Source organism: Trichosurus vulpecula, chromosome 1 (assembly GCF_011100635.1).
Source record: "Trichosurus vulpecula isolate mTriVul1 chromosome 1, mTriVul1.pri, whole genome shotgun sequence".
Classification (NCBI taxonomy): Eukaryota; Metazoa; Chordata; class Mammalia; order Diprotodontia; family Phalangeridae; genus Trichosurus; species Trichosurus vulpecula.
Genome location: NC_050573.1, coordinates 523,602,247 through 523,615,424, shown reverse-complemented (window position 1 = coordinate 523,615,424; position 13,178 = coordinate 523,602,247).

The following is a 13,178-nucleotide window of genomic DNA, read 5'->3' as shown; positions in this document are numbered from 1 at the left end:
TAAAGTAAGCTTGTCAACCCCTTAATGTTGCTTTCCTTACTAAAGCAGATCAAAAGAACCTGTGCTTTTGCAGTGTGCTGGTAGCATTCTCGTTGTTGGGCTTTTGTTGGTCTTTTATCCCCACAACAGCTGCTAGCCAGATTGTTGAAACACCTGGATATCATATTTCCCAGTTGCATGCAAAACCAACTTTTTTTTTAACATCTGCTTTTAAAACTTTGAGTTCCAAATTCTCTCCCCTCTTCCCTCTCCACCCACCCTCCCTAAGAAGGCAGACAATTCAACATAGGTCACATGTGTATCATTATGTAAAACCCTTCCACAATACTCATGTTGTGAAAGACTAAATATACTTTGCTCCCTCCTATCCAGTCCCCCATTATTCAGTTTTCTCCCTTGACCCTGTCCCTTTTCAAAAGTGTTTGCTTTTGATTACCTCCTTCCCCTATCTCCTCTCCCTTCTATTGTCCCCCCTTTTTTATCCCCTTCCCTCTACTTTCCTGTGGCGGTAGGATGCCCAATTGAGTGTGTATGTTATTCCCTCCTTAAGTCGAATCCAATGAGAGCAATATTCACTCATTCTCCCTCATCTGCCCCCTCTTCCCTTCCAATGAACTGCTTTTTCTTGCCACTTTTATGTGAGATAATTTGCCCCATTCTATCTCTCCCTTTCTCCCTCTCTCAATATATTCCTCTCTCATCCCTTAATTTGATTTTATTTTTTTAGATAGCATCCCTTCATATTCAACTCTCCCCTGTGCCCTCTGTCTATCTATATGTATATTCCCTTCAACTACCCTAATATTGAGAAGGGTCTCATGAATTACACCCATCATCTTTCCATGTAGGAATGTAAACAAAACAGTTCAACTTTAGTAAGGCCCTTATGATTTCTCTTTCTTGTTTACCTTTTCATGCTTCTCTTGATTCTTGTGTTTCAAGGTCAATTTTTTTATTCAGCTCTGGTCTTTTCACTGAGAAAGATTGAAAGTTCTCTATATTATTGAAAGTCCATATTTTGCCTTAGAGCATGATACTCAGTTTTGCTGGGTAGGTGATTCTTGGTTTTAATCCTAGCTCCATTGACCTCCAGAATATCATATTCTAAGCCCTCTGATCCCTTAATGTAGAAGCTGCTAGATCTTGTGTTATTCTGATTGTGTTTCCACAATACTCAAATTGTTTCTTTCTGGCTGTTTGCAGTATCTTCTCCTTGATCTGGGAGCTCTGGAATTTGGTGACAATATTCCTAGGAGTTTTCTTTTTGGGATCTTTTTCAGGAGGCAATCGGTGGATTCTTTCAATTTCTATTTTACCCTCTGGCTCTAGAATATCAGGGCAGTTCTCCTTGTTAATTTCTTACAAGATGATATCGAGGATCTTTTTTTGATCATGGCTTTCAAGTAGTCCAATAATTTTTAAATTATCTCTCCTGGACCTATTCTCCAGGTCAGTGGTTTTTCCAGTGAGATATTTCACATTGTCTTCCATTTTTTCATTCCTTTGGTTCTGTTTTATAATATCTTGATTTCTCATAAAGTCAGTAGCTTCCACTTGCTCCAATCTCATTTTTAAGGTAGTATTTTCTTCAGTGGTCTTTTGGACCTCCTTTTCCATTTGGCTAATTCTGCCCTTCAAGGCATTCTTCTTCTCATTGGCTTTTTGGAGCTCTTTTGCCATTTGAGTTAGTCTATTTTTTAAGGTGTTATTTTCTTCAGTATTTTTTGGGGTCTCTTTTAGCAAGTCATTGACTTGTTTTTCATAGTTTTCTTGCATCACTCTCATTTCTCTTCCCAATTTTTCCTCTACTTCTCTAACTTGCTTTTCCAAATCCTTTTTGAGCTCTTCCATGGCCTGAGACCAATTCCTGTTTTTCTTGGAGGCTTTTGATGTAGGCTCTTTGACTTTGTTGACTTCTTCTGGCTGTATGTTTTGGTCTTCTTTGTCACCAGAAAAAGATTCTAAAGTCTGAGTCTGAATCTGAGTCTGTTTTTGCTGCTTGTTCATGTTCCCAGCCAACTACTTGACCCTTGAGCTTTTTGTCAGGGTATGACTGCTTGTAGAGTGAGAGTACTTTGTCCAAGCTTGAGGGGCTGCACTGCTATTTTCAGAGCTACTTGTACACAGCAAGCTCTGCCACACCAGTGCTCCTTCTCCCCCAAGAACTGCCAACCATGACTGAGAGCCAGATCCAAGCAGGGCAAAGCAGGCTCTGCACTGCTGCTCAGATCTGCCACTTAATTCCTCCCACCAGGTGGGCCTGTGGCTGGAAGCAACCTCAGCTGGAGCTCTGGAAGCAGCCTCAGAGCTGCAGCACCTCTGCTGCCCCTGGGGCTGTGGCTGACCACACACTCCTCTCACTCAGATCTAGCAGTTTTTCCACCAACCTGCTCTGTTGTCTTTGTTGTTTGTGGGTTGAGAAGTCTGGTAACTGCCACAGCTCAATGATTCAGGACCCTATGGCCTGTTCTGCTCGGCTCCTGGTCTGGTTGGTCCTGGCCCATGCTGGGCTGTGCTCCACTCTGCTCCCAGCTGTGTGCCATAGACCCTTCCCAACGACCATCCAGGCTGTCCTGGGCTGGAGCCCTGCTTCCCTCTGCTATTTCTTGGGTTCTACAACTCTAGAATTTGTTCAGAGTCATTTTTTACAGGTGTTTGGAGGGACCTGGGGGAGAGCTTAAGCAAGTCCCTGCTTTCCAGTCGCCATCTTGGCTCCGTCCCCGGCTCTGTAGACTTTCAGTTTGGTAGTCAGTCCAATACCTCTTCTGTCCCATATTTTCCCTTAGGGATCTCCCAAACATTGAGCTAGCTCTGGCAATGAGTGAGTAAACCTCATTATCAATGTGTACATCCTGGAAAGTACACTGCCAAGGTGCATTCAACAAAAGTGATGTCCCCAAGGCAAAATGACTACCAGATAAACTAATGTCAACAGATTAGAGATCCTCTCTGAATAGGAACAGTTTGTTTCTAACTTGGAGGGAAGGTTGAGTCAACACACAATTGGCAACAATGAAACAGAAAAGATGTGGGCAGCTTTCAGAGATTTGGGTCACCTAGGTCAGAACACTTGCAAACACCAAGATTGGTTTGATGAAAATGATGGGGACATTCAGAAACTGCTAAATGAAAAATGAGAACTCCACAAGGATTACCAGCAGGATAGTTCATCTGTCTCTAAGAAGGCAGCATTTACTTCCACCAAAAGTAAAGTAAGAGCAAAGCTTAGAGAGATGCAGGATTCTTGACTCAGTAAGAAGGCAGATGAAATTCAGTTTTATGCTGATAGTAACAATCCAAAGCACTTTTATGATGCCCTGAAGACTATTTATGGACCAAAGACCTATGGTGCATCTCAACTACTCAGTGCTGATGGAGCCACATTGATTAGTGATAAGGACATGATCTTGGAGAGATGGGCTGAATACTTCCATAGTGTTCTCAACAGACTATCATCAATCAATGTTGAAGCCATTGATCATTTACCTCAGGTTGAAATCAATCCCTAGCTGAAGTTCCAAATGAAGAAGAGGTTTTGAATGCCATTAGGCTCTTTTTGTGTGGCAAAGCTCCTGGCACCGATTCCATTCCAGCTGAGATTTACAAGGTGGGGATCCATTGCTCATACAAAAGCTGACTGAAATTTTCCAGGTTATATAGCAAGAGGAGGTTATCCCCCAGGAGTTTAAGGACGGCTCCATCGTCCATCTCTATTAAGGTAAAGGAAATAGACTGTCCTGTGACAATCATAGGGTCGGGGGAAGGGTCTCTCTCTTAGTCATTGCTGGCAAGATTCTTGCCAGAGTCCGCCTTAATAGGCTGATCCTTCACTTGGAAGATGGTCATCTACGTGAGAGCCAGTGTGGCTTCAGAAAGGGCCAAGGAACAGTCGAGATAGTGTTTGCTGCCTGACAACTCCAGGAGAAATGTCAGGAGCAGAACAGATGATTCCAGAGCCCATAGGTATCGGGGGCACAATTTGAAGTCAAATCTTCCTGACTTTAGGAACAACACTGAAGCTTCTATATCTTGATGTTTTCCATCAAGTCCTTTCCTAGAGCCTCATCTTGGTCTAGAGGTGACCTCAGGCTTTGCCAGCAGATAACAAGCTCTGACAAGTCCTACGCAATTATTTTTTAAATTAAAATTTTTTAATGTATGAAATAAAAACAAGCACTTTCATAACATAGTAGAATAAAAAAAGATGACTGCACATGAAACCATTATGTACAACTTGCTATTCCTTTTAAATGTATAACAAAGTTATTGTGTAAAATTCTTTGTTATACCTTTTTTCTTCCCTCCCCTCTCCCCCAAAGGTGGCTATCATTAGATGCAGATATATATATATTTATATATAAAACCATTCTATACATACTTCTATTTATCAATTCCTTCTCTGGATGCAGATAGCATCTTCCTTCCTATGTCCTTTATACTTAATTTGATTATTTATAATAGTCAAAATGACTTAGTCACTTGAAGTTGTTCTTAAAACAATATCGCTGTTATTGTATGCAATGTTCTGCTCATTTCGTTTTTCATTATTTCACACAAGTCCATTTATGTTTTTCTAAAATCAACGAGTTCTTCATTTCTTACAGCACAGTAGTATTCCATCACAATCATATACCACAACTTATTCAGCCATTCTCAAATTGATGGGCATCCCTGCAATTTCCAGTTCTTTGCCACCACAAAGAGAGCTGCTATAAATATTTTAGAACGTATAGGTTCTTTTCCTTTTTCCCTAATTATCTTTGGATATGAATAGAATTTTATGACTTTTATATGTAATGAATAGAATTTTAGGCAAGCTAGATATGATAGATATCTGGAGAGAAATGAATGGAAATAGAAAGGAATATACCTTTTTATCGGTGGTTCATGGTAACCTTTACAAAGATTGACCATATATTAGGACATAAAAATTTTATAGTTAAAAGCAAAAAAGCAGAAATATTAAAAGTATCCTTTTCAGAGCACAAAGTCCTATCCGCTGATAAAGGCCCACTATGGAATGGATGTCTGTGGTCCAAAGCCCAGCTGGGCTAAGTTCAGAGAGGCACATCACAGAGGGCTGACTTTCTTTCTTTATTCCTTCTTTCCTTCCTTCCTTCCTTCCTTCCTTCCTTCCTTCCTTCCTTCCTTCCTTCCTTCCTTCCTTCCTTCCTTCCTTCCTTCCTTCCTTCCTTTCATCTACAATAACTCGCGAAACCATCTACTAAGTTGTGTAGGGTTTGTAATCTGCATCAGTGAAGGGCACACCCACACCAATACACCAATGAAACTTGAGTACTAGAAGCATCGAAGTAAGGGCTTACTTAAAACCACCTTTAGCTCAGATGAAAATGAGTAGCCTGGAAGTGACTAGCTGCTTCTGGCTGTCCCATCATTGAAAAGTCACCATGGACTAAAATGTCCACACCCTTTGCAGCAAAGATTCCATGGCTAGGACTATACCCCAAAGAGATCATTGATAAAAAGAAAAGCCCCATACCCATCAACATATTTATAGCAGTACTTTTTGTGATAGCAAAGAACTGGAAACAGAATCACTAAACAAATTGTAATATGTGAATATAATGGAATATCACTGAGCTGTAAGAAACTATGACTATGCTGAATATGAAAAAGAATGAGAAGACTTATATAAACCAAAGCAAAGTAAAAGAAGCAGGGCCAAGAATTCAATGTGCATGATTCCAACGATGTAAATAGAAAGAATAACCACCATAAAACAACCCAAAATGAATTTTGCCAGATTACTAAGAACAAGCTTGGCCTCAAAGGAGAGATATGAGAAGACGTATTGTTTTGCCCCTTTGCAGAAGTCCCCACAGGCATGGAACATTACATTTATTTTCAGATTTTTTTCCATGTACTGATTAGTTTGCTATTTTTTTCCTCTTTCTCTTTTAAAAAAAATCTTTGGTATAAGGGATGGCTCTGGGAGGGGAGAGAATGAGTAACAAAGGGAGAAATTTAAGCAATGTAAAAATAAAAGATATCAATGAAAATTTGTTTTTTTTTAAAAAGCTCACTATAAGTGGTTCTGCAACTCTGGAGAAGATAGGGTATCTTCAGGGGGACCACTCTTCACTTATAATTATAGAGGCTACTCTTTGTCCAACTTAGAATTATAATCTGTTAGAGTGTCAACTGAGAAGAACCAAGGCACTCTGGGTACATGCTCTAGAGGTGGTCCAAAGGATATTATCAAAGGACATGTGGAACCGTGAAAGAAGGTGGGTCGATTGTGTAGTAAGATGGAGATAACAGATAGATGATCTGAACAGCATATTCTTAGAGTCATAGTTGTAGAGTTAGAAGGTCATTCAGAGGTAAGCTAGGACAACCCTTTCTTTGTTCACATAAGGAAACTGAGGAACACAGGCGCAAAGTGACTTGCCCAAGGTTACATAAGTGGTAAGTGACAGAGCTAGAATTTAAACCCAAATCCTCTAATTCTAAATTCAACACTCTTTCCAAAGAGTTATTCTCCAGTCAGGACAACTAGAATTCAAAGAAGGCTTCCCATGAGTCAGGCAGATGGAGGATTTACGGGAAAATGTGGGTAAGAATTACACAGGATGTGGGGTAGCTAGGTGGTGCAGTGAGTAGAGCACTTGCCCTGGAGTCAGGAGGACCTGAGTTCAAATCCAGCCTCAGACACTTGACACATTTACTAGCTGTGAGACCTTGGGAAAGTCACTTAACCCCAATTGCCCTGCCCTGCCCCCTCCAAAAAAAAAAAACAATTACACAGGAGGAGAAAGGATAGAGTTGTGATTTGTATTGGTGGAGGGAATACCAGTTCAAAATCATGGGTCCACCCAAGTACCCAAAGTAGTTGAAATCTTAAAGCCATTAGGAAGCAATGTCTCTAAATTACTCAACAACGGTTAGTGTAGCACCTGGGTCACACTCCTCTCACACATGGAGTTCATAGACCAGCTATACCCTACTGGGTCACATCCCCTCAACATCACAGCCAACGATCCCCCACCAATGGGATTTCTCTATATTATTGCTGCAAAGCAAAGGCTTTTAATGAAATACTCCCACAAATACATGCCCTACCAGTGGGGAGAGTGAGAATCATGTAACATATATACAAGACATATTCACATGTAGATGCCTTTAGTAGAGAGGAGAAAAAGGAACATTTGGCCACAATCTCTTCAATTTAGTTAACTTAGCCTGAGGAAAGACAAGTCAAATATCTGGATTATAGAATTTTTTAAAAACTTGTTTTATTATTCTCAAATTTATCCAATGATGGACTACACTAGCAAAGCCATACACAGTGGAGGTTCTGAGACAGCCTGATTTAATAACTCTGAAAGCTCATATGTAGAAACCAGCCCATTATGCAAATAGCCTTTAATCCTGAGCAAATAGGGAAAATGTCTTAAAGGCTTTTCAAAGCTAACTGAAATGTCAATATCCTCTGAAAGAAGTCTATTAGTGAGGAAAGTATATGGCAGTTAGCTATCTTTTTTAAGGAGAGTAAATAAAACACCAAAATACTTTTAAAAGCACTTGTGGAGGATTTGCGAAACTAATTCTCATGTATTGGAAAGGCAAAAAAAAAAAATTACCACCAATAACAATAGAATTAGTTCACACTGGCACAGGGCCTGGCTTATCCTCATTACCTGAAGTCAGAGCCAACAATCCTAATAGTGCTTAGAAGCCCCCAATATTTCTCTGATTTGGGCAGGATCAATTAGCTTTATTTTTCAGATGGACAAGTCTAATATTTCATGACTTCGTGTCCTAAGAGATTAGAATAGCACCTTACATGTAGGAGTGTGCTAGTAAATGTTTAACAACCAGAAAAAATATGTAGCCACACATACTTTTAAGTCTGATCGACATTGTTAACCTTCTCTCCAGCACTTCCTTGAGTCTAGACAATCAATAAAACAATACACCAAGCCCTGACTTGTAGGGCTTGCTGATTTCCTGGGGTATAAATACTCACACCGAAAATTTAACAACCAGGTTTAAGCAGGCCTTTCAAGAAATGTTGGTTTGGTTGAGATTGTATTTGGGTGAGTATCCTAAAAGTAAGGGTGAGTTTTAGTTAATCGATTAATTTGTCAACCAGTCAAGATGTCTAACAACAGTGAGCTATTTGTCGTCATTATTAATGTTGGTCTTACAACTAGAAGAATAGCATAGCTTATCCCTGTTTTCTACTTTCCTCAAGCTATAATACTATATTTTCTCCTCCTTTTCACAAACGCCTAGAAAAAAAGCTTTTCTCCTTGCCTCCACTTCCTCTCCTTCCCGTAGGATTTTGGGATCATAGATTTAGTGCTGGAATTACCTTGGAGATCACCTAGTCCCACCCCTGCATTTTACAAATGAGGAAACTGAGGCCCACAGAGGTTAAACTGACCAGCCCCAAGTCGCACAGGTAGTAAGCGATGAAGCTGGAATTCATACCCAGGTCCAAAGCCAACAGTCTTCCCACTGTGCAATATTGCCTGCCCTTTTCCAAGCATTCTGACAGATTGTTTATTATTTGTGGAAGAGTCTCTCTTGCATCTCCCCACGTCAACATCTTTCTTCAAGGCCAAGACTTCAAGGTGCAGCCTTCTCCATGAAGACTTTCCTATTCCTTCATTTGGAAATGATCTCTTTCTCCTTAAATGCCTTATAGCGCATTGTCCAAATCTCTCCTTTCTCTCTTCTTACATAATACTTTCTATAATGTTTATCTCTGTATATGTCTTACACTCACTGTTAGTAATATCCTTGAATGAAGAACTATGTAGGAGGCAAAGCAGATAGAGTGTTGGGCTTGGAATCAGAAAGGCTCAGGTTCGATTTCTGACTGAGATATGTGGTCACTGTGTGACCTGGGAAAGGCACCTGACTTCTCTTAGTCTCATTTTCCTCATCTGTAAAATGGGGATAATAAAGCATATAACTTACAGGGTTATTGGAAGGATCAAATCAGGTAACATTTGTAAAGCACTTTGCAACCTTTAAAGCATTAGATAAATGCAAGCTGTTATTATTGTTGTTTGTGATCTTTAAATTCTTAATACCTAATACGGTGGCTTTTTAATAATTTAAAATTTATTGATTTAAAACATTCATTTAAAAATTTTTCGAGATCCATATTCTCTCCTTCCTTCTCTCCCCTCCCCCACCCATTGGGAAGGTGAGAAATGGGGTATCAGTGATACATATGAAATCATGCCAAACATATTTCCATATGGCAAAAAAGCAAGAAAAAGAAAGAAAATTTAAGAATGCTTCAATATGTATTGATTCCGTCAGCTCTTTATCTGGAGGCGGATAACATTTTTTTCATCATAAGTCCTTTGGAATTGTCTTAGATCATCATATTGATCAGAATAGCTAAGTTATGCACAATTAGTCATCCTACAATATTGGTGTTACTGTGTGCAGTGTTCTGTTTCTTTTTACTTCATGCTACATCAGTTCAGATAAATCTTTACAGGTTTTTCTAAAAAAGCCTGCTCATTATTTCTTACAGCACAGTAGTATTCTATTACAATCATATACCATGGCTTGTTTAGCAATTCCCCAATTGATGGGTATCCCTTCTATTTCCAATTCTTTGCTATCACAAAAAGAGCTGCTATACATATTTTTGTACATATAGGTCCTTTTCTTTTTCCTTTTCCTTTGATCTCTTTGGGATACAGACCTAGTAGTATTGCTTGGTCAAAGGATATGCACAGTTTGATCACGCTTTAGGCATAGTCTCTAATTGCTCTCCATAATGGTTGAATCAGTTCACAACTCCACCAACAATGCATTAGTGTCTCAATTTTTCCACATCCCCTTCAACATTTTTCATTTTGCTTTTCTGTCTTATTAGCCATTCTGATAAGTATGAGATGGTACCTCAGAATTGTTTTAATTTTTAGCGCAGTGTCTTGCATATAGGGATAGGGACTAGATCTGTGTTTTCATTCATATGGAAAATGACCTCACTCAATTCAGATCTGTACCTTCTTAGAGAGTCATCTAGAGCATAGAGAGGCTAAATGATTTGCCCTTGTGGGTCACATAGCATATATCATAGGTATGACTCAAACCCAGGTCTTCCTGGCTTCAAGGCTAGTTGCCTCCACTATTTTATGCTGCCTTGTACATGGCACAGGTGCTTACTCACTATTTGATGAAATGAATTGAGTTGGTCTGATTGAGAGAACATAGTTGAGGATAAGAGGTAGAAAAAGAGCCGCTGATGGAAGAAGAAGGATCAAGATAAGGAACAGGGGAGGAGGGAAGGGAACAAGCATTTATTTAGCACCTATTATGTGCCAGGCATTGTACTAACTGCTTTACAAATATTTCATTTGTTCCTTACAACAACCTCATTTTACATTTGAGGAAGCTGAGATAGACAGAGGTTAAGTGACTTCCCCAGCTTACACAGCTAGTTAGTGTCTGAGGCTGGTTTTGAACTCAGGTTTATCCACTGTGTCACCTAGTCTGCTGGTTGGGGAATAGCTAAATAAATTATAACATATTCATATAATGAAATATTACCATACCTTAAGGAATGATGACTAAGAAGAATTTAATGAAACATGAGAAGACTTATATGAACTGATACAGAGTGAAGAAAACAGAGCCAAAGGAACATACATAATGGCCACATCAATGCAAATAAAAGCACGCAGTAACAAAAATCAGGTCAAGTACAATGGACAGTTAAAGCCTACATCTTCTTAATAGCAATTGTTAGACAAGGAAAGGGAAAGTTGCCCAAATTGTCATGAGTTGAGGCAGCTTTGTTTAATTGTTTTCAAGGAATGTACTTTGTGGAGGGTGGTTGTTTGGGAGTTTGTTTGAAAGTTTCTGCTGCATCAAAATAAAATGTGGCAATACCATTTTTAAAGATGTAACAATCAGCTGCTACCAAAATAAAAAATAAAGCTTTGAGAGAAAAAGATGAGAGGAGAATCTTTGCATCTTCTTCTGGGAGAACAATGAAACATATACAGGAGAAAGGATTTTCAGTTTCAGACAGCAAGGAGATATAGAGAGGAACTTGTAGGAGCAGGAGAGTGATAATAGGTTCAAAGGGCTGAATGAAATAGTACTATTAATTATCTTTCTGCTAAAGTCTTCTATGCCTCAGTGTGATGTTTAAAGTTATTCGGAGCCTGGCCTGATCTTACTTCCCCTGCTTCATTCTTCCCTCCCTTCAGTGTACTCACTCTGTGCTTCAGCCATAAAGGCCTGATGTTTACTCACAGACAACATTCCTCCTCTCATCTCTGTGCCTTGCATTGGCTCTCCCTAGTGCCTGGAATTCACTCCCTCCTCACCTTCACCTCCTGGAATCCCTGGTTTCCTTGTTGTTGTTGTTTGTCCTTCATTCTCAAAGACGACCATGACATCAGGGAGGTGATGCCATGAGTTACAAGTGAACTGGTTTTAAGTGAGGGAGGGCTGTGCAAAGTCACCGGGCTCACTTTGTCCTTCAGTGCCATCTGGGTCCAGTGGCAAGATATAGATCAGGATGACTGGACATGGCTCTGGATGCAGTGGCAGTTTCCTTCAATACTTCAGATCAAGTGATTCCTTTGGCCTAAGGTCTATCTCGGTCCTTCCTGATGCTTCTGCTTTTCTCTCCAAGATTTCCTTGCAATAACTGCTCTTTATGGTTTCTTGGTCACTATTGTAAATACCTGTGTATATGTTTTGTATGCATCTATATAGATCAATGTAATACATTATATACAATATAATGCAACGATAGACACAATATAATATAGAAAAATAAGTGAAAGGGAGAGATAAATGTAGTAGAAGATGATTTGATGAGAGAGAATCCTGGCAAGTGAGGGGATCCAGGCAGGCTTCTCAAAGGGGGAAAACAAGGATTCTGAGAAGTAGAAATGAGGATGGTGTGTATTAGGAGAATGTTGATAAATGTTTACCAACTCTCTTTGGGGGAAGGGTGTAATAAGAACATACCTTTAAGTCTAATCTGCATTATTAACATTTTCTCTATCACTTTCTCTAAGTCCAGACAATCAACAGAACAATAAATCAACCCCTAGTTTGTAGTGTTTGCCATTTCAGAAATCTAAATATTCACATTTTAAATCAGCTCTCTAGAGCTGGTAGGAGCTGGTTCTAACATACCTCTGGAGTGTATCCGAGTCATGGAGGATAATTTGTGTGAACAGAGAGAGACAGGAGCTGATATGTGAAGCATAACCAATAGTCTGTAATTTACTTTTGCAGGAAGGTAGATTATGCAAAGGGGAATGTTATAAAATACAACTAGAACAGCTGTGTGGAACAGTGGATAGAGTGGATACTCATCTTCCTAAGTTCAAATCTGGCCTCAGACACTTACTAGCTGTGTGACCCTGGGCAAGTCACTTAACCCTGTTTGCCTCAAGTTCCTCATCTATAAAATGAACTGGAAAAGGCAATGGCAAACCACTCCAGTATCTTTGTCAAGCAAACCCCAATTGGGGTCACGAAGAGTCAGACATGACTTCAAAACAACTGAACAGCAACAACAAAATAAAATGAGACTAGAAAGGTAGGTTGGAGCCAGATTATTCAGGGTCTTAAATAGAGGTAATTTGGGGCCATTAAATGCCTGGTTTTTTTTTACCAGAATAGTGAGGTAATCAGGCTTGTGTGTTAGGAAGATTACTTTGGAAGTCGTAGAGACAAAGGGATGGACCAGAATAAATAGGGAAACCCATTGGAAGGCTATTATAATAATGAAGTGAGAGGTAATGAAGGCATGAACTAGGATGATGGCCATGGAAATAGAGGAAAAGAGATAGATGTGAGAGATATTGTGGGAGCAGAATTGACAAAACTTGTCAACTGATTGGGTGTGGGAAGTTAGGGATAGGGAAGAGTCCCAATGACTCGGAGGCTATACACTTGGGTGATCAGGGATGTTATGGTACCCTCAACAGAACGGGGGAAATTTGGAGGAGGGAGTTAATTCTGTTTTGGCTGTGTTGAATTTTACATGCCAATGGTACATTCAGGAGACATCCAGCAAGAAGTTAATGATTCAGGATGGAAACTAGGAAGAGAGATTAGGGCTGTATACATAGATCTGGGAGTCACTTAGGTAGAGGCGATTGTCGAGCTTATGGGTGTGGGTGCGGTCAGTAAGAAAATAATAACAACCAGCA